Genomic DNA, 7641 nt, shown 5'->3' on the forward strand with positions numbered 1-7641 from the left:
ATACTACGTTTGCGAGTCCATCCGCCACACGACCTGTGAGCGGGGCTACTCTGCCGAACAATATGAAGTGCGTAAATAACAATATTCACAATTTTATTTTATTACCATCATTTGTGTTGAGTTTCATTCATTCATATATATATATATATTGACCCCCTTCTTCAAATTAGATGTTCCGGATGCGGGATGAACTCCTAGCACCAGATCGCATGCGAGCAATTCAAGAGGAATTGGCGGCATTCTTTCTTGACCACATGATCGCTGAAGACGGAGAATACTATGTGGACCATGCGTCCGTAATTTAGGAGATTATATTTGTAAGAGATAATTATTGTATATATGTAGCCGGTAGTGTCGGATAGATATACGAGAACTTGTTGTTCGACCAATCTCTCGGAGAAGGAGAGGTGGTCGATATCACTTCTCTCTGTATGCATATATGTTCATGACGATCTTCTGTTTCCTTCGTTTGCTTACTAGCTAGCTAGCGTGTCTAGTCCTCTCTATACGTATGTATAGTACGTAGCGTCGACCAAGCACGGACATAAGAGAGGACACTTCTCTCTATTAATTAGCTAGCTAACACAATATATGAAATACCTAAATTAACCCCCAAAACCCCCAACCCCCCCCTTAAAAAAATCAAAACCCCCAGCCACAGAAATGCTGACGCGTGGATGCTTATTGGTCCCGGTTGGTTCCACCAACCAGGACCAAAGGCCCTCCTGCCTGGGCTCAGCGCACAGGCCACGTAGAGGCCCATCTGTCCCGGTTCTGGTTAGAACCGGGACTAAAGGGTCAGGGCATTAGTAACGACCCTTTAGTCCCGGTTCAGGAACCGGGACAAAAGGCCCTTACGAACCGGGACAATAGGCCCGTTTTCTACTAGTGCTCCAGACCAAGGAAGTAATGTAGAGCACCTAAATCCTTGACAGCAAAATCCTCACTTAACGCAGTCACAAGGTGATCAGCAACAACATCAGAGGAACTGACGAGATGATATCATCAACATAAACCAATAGATACATCGTAACCTTAGAATGCCGAAGGAGGAACAATGACATGTCAGCAGTGGAGGGAACAAACCCAAGAGCCCAGAGAACAGAACCGAGGCATGCATGCCACGCACAAGGAGCCTGTTTAAGTCCATACAAAGCCTTGACCAGACGACAGAGATGATGAGGACGCGTAGGACCAACAAAACCCGGTGGATGACGCATATAAACCTCTTCCTTCAGAACTCCATGTAGGAAGGCATTCTGCACATCAAGGTGACGAAGAGACCACCCGCGAGTAACAGCAAGAGACAACAGCATATGAATGGTGGTAGGCTTGATAACTGGATTGAACGTGTCTTCATAATCAAGACCATACCTCTGCTAGAAGCCCTTGGCAACCAGTCGTGACTTGTAGCGTTCAATAGAACCGTCTGCATGTCGTTTTACTTTAAACACCCATTTGGAATCAATGATGTTGATGCCAGAGACCGGAGGAACAAGGTGCCAAGTGCCATTTCAGCAAAGCCTGAAATTCCTGCTCCATCGCAGCACGCCAGTGAGGAATACCCAACGCGGCCTCAAAGTGACACGGCTCGGCCGTCGGATCCGCAGCAGCATGAGCCATGCAAGAGGCAAGCCACGCAACAGTCCAGTCTGAACGTTCCTTTGGACGAAAAATACCAGACCGACTGCGTGTGTGGGGACGAAGAACAACCATAGCAGGCATCGCCAGCAACTCTGGGTTTGCCACAGGAGACGAAGGCGAGGCCAACCCTGACCCCGAGTTGGACGAGCCAGAGTCGTCTGGCTCAGAGGCATGCGACGTGGCCGAGGCAGGGCTGCCTAGTCCATCCGGCAACGAGGCCAGCTCACGAGGAGCCGAGGGGGCTGAGGTGGGGCTGCTCGGCGCAGCTGAAGAAGCCGCTGGACCGCTTGCCGCTGGGCCGGGCGAAGGCGACGCCCGCGGGGTGAACCCGTCAGCAGGCCCAGGCGAGCTGGGCGAGGCCAACGCTCGCGGGGTAGCTGCGGGTGCAGTCGGTACACGTGGAGCCGGTGCGGGTGCGTCGGGCTGGCGGGCACAACCCGCCATGCATGAGCCATGTGCAGGATCGACGTGCCCATCGTGAGTGGTGTCCGTAGCTTCATCATCAAGGAGTTCAAGACGAGCACCACGTCCAATACCTGCAGCATGGTTAGGAAGCAACACAGGAGCATTTGCAACATCCACAAATTGATCAGGCGAAGGTGTAACTGAGTGCACAGGTGGTATAGCAGTGGTAGAGTGGTTCAGAAGTGCATGAAACGGGAACACATTCTCATCAAATACGACGTCACGAGAAATGTAGACACGATTGCTGGGAACATGTAGACATTTGTACCCTTTGTGGAGAGAACTATACCCAAGGAAAACGCACTTCTTAGACCGAAACTCTAACTTACGCTTGTTGTACGGACGCAAGTGCGGCCAACACGCGCATCCAAACACTTTGAGAAACGTGTAGTCTGGGATATCATTGAGCAAGAGCTCAAGAGGGGTTTTCATTTTCAGAAGTCATGAGGGAAGCCTATTTATCAAGAAACAGGCGGTGGAAAAAGCATCACTCCATAACCGAAGCGAAACGGAGGCATGAGCTAGTAACGTAAGTTCAGTCTCTACAAGATGACGATGCTTACGTTCAGCGGTGCCATTCTGCTGATGTGTATGAGGACAAGACACTCGATGCGAGATCCCAAGCTTGCTAAAAAACGAATTGAGGTTGTGATATTAACCCCCCCCCCAGTCGGATTGAACATGAAGAATTTCGTGCTTAAGGAGACGCTCAACGTGTGCTTGAAACTGAATGAAAACGTCAAACACATCAGATTTACGCTTAATAAGATATAGCCAAGTAAACCGACTGTAAGCATCAATGAAACTGACATAATAATTGTGGCCACTAACAGACGTTTGGGCATGACCCCATACATTAGAAAACACAAGCTCAAGAGGATGTTTCACAACACGACTAGACTCTGAAAAGGGTAGTTGGTGACTCTTGCCCTGCTGACAGGCATCACAGATAGTTTCAACACTTTTATTGGACACGACTGGTAGTTCATGGCGATGCAGTACATGAGGAACTATAGGAGTAGCAGGGTGACCAAGGCGCGCATGCCAGTGCATAGGCGACACACGAACACCACTGAACACCTGGGGAGAAGACTGCGTAGGAGATGCAAGCGGTGCGTCAAGTGCATACAGGCCATGGAGAAGACGACCGCTAAGCAGAACAGCCCTCGTGTTCCGATCCTTGATAAAGAAACGAAAAGGGTGAAACTCAGCAAGGACATTATTATCACGAGTAAGTTGCGGAATAGACAACAAACTATGTGTGGCAGAGGGAACTCGAAGGACACTAGAAAGATGCAGCTTGCAAAAATTGTGTGCAAGAAGTGAAGCCTGACCAACATGGGAGATGCGCATACCTGCTCCATTGTCAGTGTGCACCTGATCATGGCCACGATATGGTTCTTGAATGGAGAGCTTGCCCATCTCACTGGTGAGATGATTCGTTGCTCCTGTATCCATATACCACGCAGGATCAAGGAAGTTGGACGAAGTGCGCCCGTCTCATGACCCGTCATAGCGGCTGCAGCCTGCTTATCATTCCCTTTGCCATTGTTGCCCAGGCCAAGAAAATCTTGCTTGTAGCGTCTATGGCAGCGAGAGGCGAGGTGACGATCTATGCCACATGGCTGACAGGTTCCTTGGCCTCTCCGGCGTCCATGCATGCTATGCCTCCACGCATATTGGAATTGGAAGTGGAAAAAAAGAAACAAGAATGGGGTAGTGTTCTGGCAAAGGGGTAGTGTTCATCTACATCGTTGGCAATGCCAAACACGAGGTTGTTGAGCTCTGGTACGTGCACAGCACGATCTAAGAATGGCAGCATCCAGGAGCCAGCCTTGAACCACTTGCGACTGGCCGTGTTGAAGCAGTAGGTGCCAAGGCTTTCTTCTCCGGAGGAGACAACAAGAATCGTGTCACCTTCAACGTCAAGCAGCGCATGGAATTGACAATGCAATTGTCAGCATAGGCAGGCGGTGACGGTAGCTTGAGCCAGTTCCAGCCTTTCATCGTCCTGCCATTGGAAGGGTCACTGTACATGAGTACCTCGAAGTTGTAGGGGTCGTAGCTGGAAGGGAACCTCCCCATGATGTAGAAGACATCAGCACGCTCAGGGTCGGAGGCTTCACGATTAGTGGCGGAGAAGCCGATGGGCCTGCTTCCCTGGGACTGTTGAGGTGTGGAATTGGCTGGAGGGAGCCGGCGTCCATGTCGTATAAGACGGCGTGGCCAGCAGCGTCCACGCAGAGGATCTTGCTAGCAGCACGGCTGCCTCGTTCATGGAAGGGCAGGAAATCCGTTCTTTCCTTGTCTGGGATGGACCGTTCGAACCTGAGCCTGGGCGGAGGAATCGACGAGACGGTCTCCATCCATGGTGGCACCACGCCTGGTGATGGCCAATCCATATTGACCTTCGATTTTGCTGCCGCCCGTGCTTCCACCGTGGACCCGTAGAAGAGATGCTCGCCGGCCTTGATTCGACTCACCGTATACTAGGTTCTGCCACTGCCATACCTCTGCACCACAACATTCATGAACTGCCGCGCCTTCATTTCTCACCAATCCTACCAACAAAGAAAGATCACGAATTAGATGATGAATGATATGCCCCAGAACCACGCACTTCCCTTCCACGAAAGCAAAGAGGATCGACCAGGGAAATAAAAGACAAACCACCAACGGGCAAGAGAAATAAGGACTAATACCTGTGGCGGCCAGGTCCAATTGTCTTCCCCTCCAATTCCGCCGAATCGAAGGTGGCGGTTGCAGCGGGGACGACGACGACGGCGACGGCGGCAGCGGCTGGGATAGGATGGGAAAGAGACCAGGTGGCTTTCCCCCCTTTATCTGACGTCCATTCCAGATCTAACGGTGGGGATTGGCCAAGGGGAAGACGTACAGCTGCATATTTAGATTCTCGAAAGTAAACAATAAAAAGAAGAGAATGACTGAATCTGTTATGCAGGAACGTACTTAAAAAAGTAAAAACTGAATAACTTAAAAAAAATTGCTAAATCATATCTAGATGCGTCATAAATATTGCACATCTAAGTCCTATGTCATTGGTATTATGCGGAGATTCGTGTGGGATTTTTTTTTGCTTTGTTTTTCTTTTCCTTTTCATACTTGATTGTGTCACTTAGATGTGCAATAACTATGCACATCTAGATATGCCCTAGACAATCCCTAATTCAATACCACCTGTCATTAGAATTTATAAGCATTTAGCATAGAAACTCTTTATTGATAGATGGGGCCAAGTTGTAGCGTGACATACCCCGCAAAAAAAAGTTGTAGCATGACTTGCTAGAGACAAGTCTCCTAGAATTTTATCATCTCCTTCTATGTTTTTTTAGAATCCCATGGTCAATTTATTCCCGTGACATGCAACAATTTAACCTTGCTCTCTTGGGCAAGCATGGCTTCCAGCTAATGACAAAGCCGGACTCACTCTGCTCCCGTGTCCTCAAAGGGCGCTATTTCCCTGAGTGTGATTTTATGCAAGCTACTGCACCTAAGACCGCTTTGGTGACTTGGCGTGCAATTATAGCAGGCAGGGAGACTCTAAAGGTTGGCTTATTGAAGCGAGTGGGAGATGGAGCTTCCATCTCAGTGTGGTCTGATAAGTGGATACCAGGGACGATCTCCATGTCCCCTTTGGTAAAACCAGCTCATACTTTAGTTGATCGAGTCTCAGACTTGATAGATACTGAGAACTGGACTTGGCGGCAGCAGCTAGTCAAGGACACATTTACTGCACCCGACGCTGAGGCCATTCTGAATATCCCGCTACGCCATGGTGGTGGGAAAGATTTCTTCACTTGGGCGTTCGATCGATCGGGCAACTATTCTGTGAAGATGGCGTACCGTGCTCTAGTGACTCAAAAAGAGCGATATGCTCTAGAGGAAGGGGCGGCTACCGGGACCTCACGGAACAACGAACAGATGTGGAAAGCCCTCTGGAAACTCAATGTGGTGCCCAAAGTCAGAGTGTTTTGGTGAAGAGTTCTCCGTGGAATTCTTCCTGATGAATACAGTTTGAGAAGTAAGCAGATGCAATATCTGCCTTGCCATGGATGAAGATCTCCATCACGCATTGATTTCATGCTCACATGCCAAACGTTTCTGGAAGGAAGCTTATGCTTGGTTTGATCTTCGGTTACCCAGGCTACATCCTAGCTCGTGTGCAAGGGACATATTGTGTGATCCCAGGTTTTCAGATTCAGAAAGAACAAAGATTATAACCATTATGTGGTCCATATGGCACTCGCGTAATCGCTTCAAGCATGAGAAGGAAGAAATAAATCCTGTAGTGGCTATCAGGATGACGAAACACTACCAGAAAATCTTGGGTTGCCGACGGCCAAATCTATGCCGATGGCCCCCGTCGGCATAGGCGCGGCCATCGGCATAGCCCGGGCCCACCTGCCCGGTCAGCGCTGACCATTTGACGGCGTTGAACCTACGCCAACGGGAGGTAACGGTGGCCGTCGGCATATCTGTGGCAGAGGTATGCCTACGGCATAGCCGTCGGCATAGGCCCCTCTGCCACGTCATCTATCCGTGTGCCATGCCACGTCATCGATCCGTGGGACAACCTCCGTGTGTGCATAGATATGCCGACAGCCTTGTTGTCGGCATAGGCCCCTCTGCCACGTCATCGATCCGTGTGCCATGCCACGTCATCGATCCGTGGGACAACCTCCGAGTGTGTGTAGATATGCCGACGGCCCGTCGGCATACATTTATTTTACTTTATATTTTTATTTTACTTTATTTTAGTTTTGTTTTTGCATAAGATAATTATACCTTATCTAAATAAACATACCCCGATGGTATATCGATTGCCCCCCGTTACGAACGTCGCTATCGCCGTGTCACGGAGGGGGGAAACCGTCGACACAGAGGGAATTCTGGTTGGTGGGGGGATTCGGGATGTAGCTATGTCACCGAAACATCGCACGGGTCCCGATGCATATGTGAAAGTGTTCAGGCATGCGTAGACGCCCGTCTTGGGGCTCCGCGCTGTGCCCCTCGGCACGCAAGGCAGTGCTGCCGTCACTTGGAGGGGGCCAAACCCTGGAGACGCGTGCCGCCTCTTCGGACATGCCACCACACCACCCCGCATGTATGAGAGCCCGGTGCGATGCTCGGGTGGCATTGCTACCCCCCCAGGGCCCCCGTCCCACCTAACCCTGTAGCGTCATGACCACGGGATCTACCCCTTTGACTTTGCACGGACGGGCTTTGAGCAGTGGACGTATCCACCCGGTTGTGTTAGGTCAGCCCATAAGAACACTTTGGAGCAACATCCGGACCAGACCCACGGCAAGATCCCCTCCGTGTAGACCCGACGCGTCCGTTTCCCCCCTCCAGGTGCCGGCGGCGGCGCCGTCCGTGAGGGGGGCACACCCCGGAGACGCGTGCCGGGCGTTTGCACCCGCCACAACACTTCCAGACTTGTGAGAGGCCGCCTACGCAAGATTTGGAGGCATGCTAGCCCCCGGAGGCCACCGGCCACAGTCGTAGACACGC

General features: G+C 50.8%; 1 pseudogene; it reads right to left on the reverse strand.

Annotated features, from left to right (window-relative positions):
- Positions 1-885: 885 nt before the first annotated feature.
- Positions 886-4658, reverse strand: LOC147987209 (uncharacterized; annotated as a pseudogene).
- Positions 4659-7641: the final 2983 nt, after the last annotated feature.

Source organism: Triticum urartu, chromosome 2A (assembly GCF_056163025.1).
Source record: "Triticum urartu cultivar PI428250 chromosome 2A, HENAU_Tu73, whole genome shotgun sequence".
Classification (NCBI taxonomy): Eukaryota; Viridiplantae; Streptophyta; class Magnoliopsida; order Poales; family Poaceae; genus Triticum; species Triticum urartu.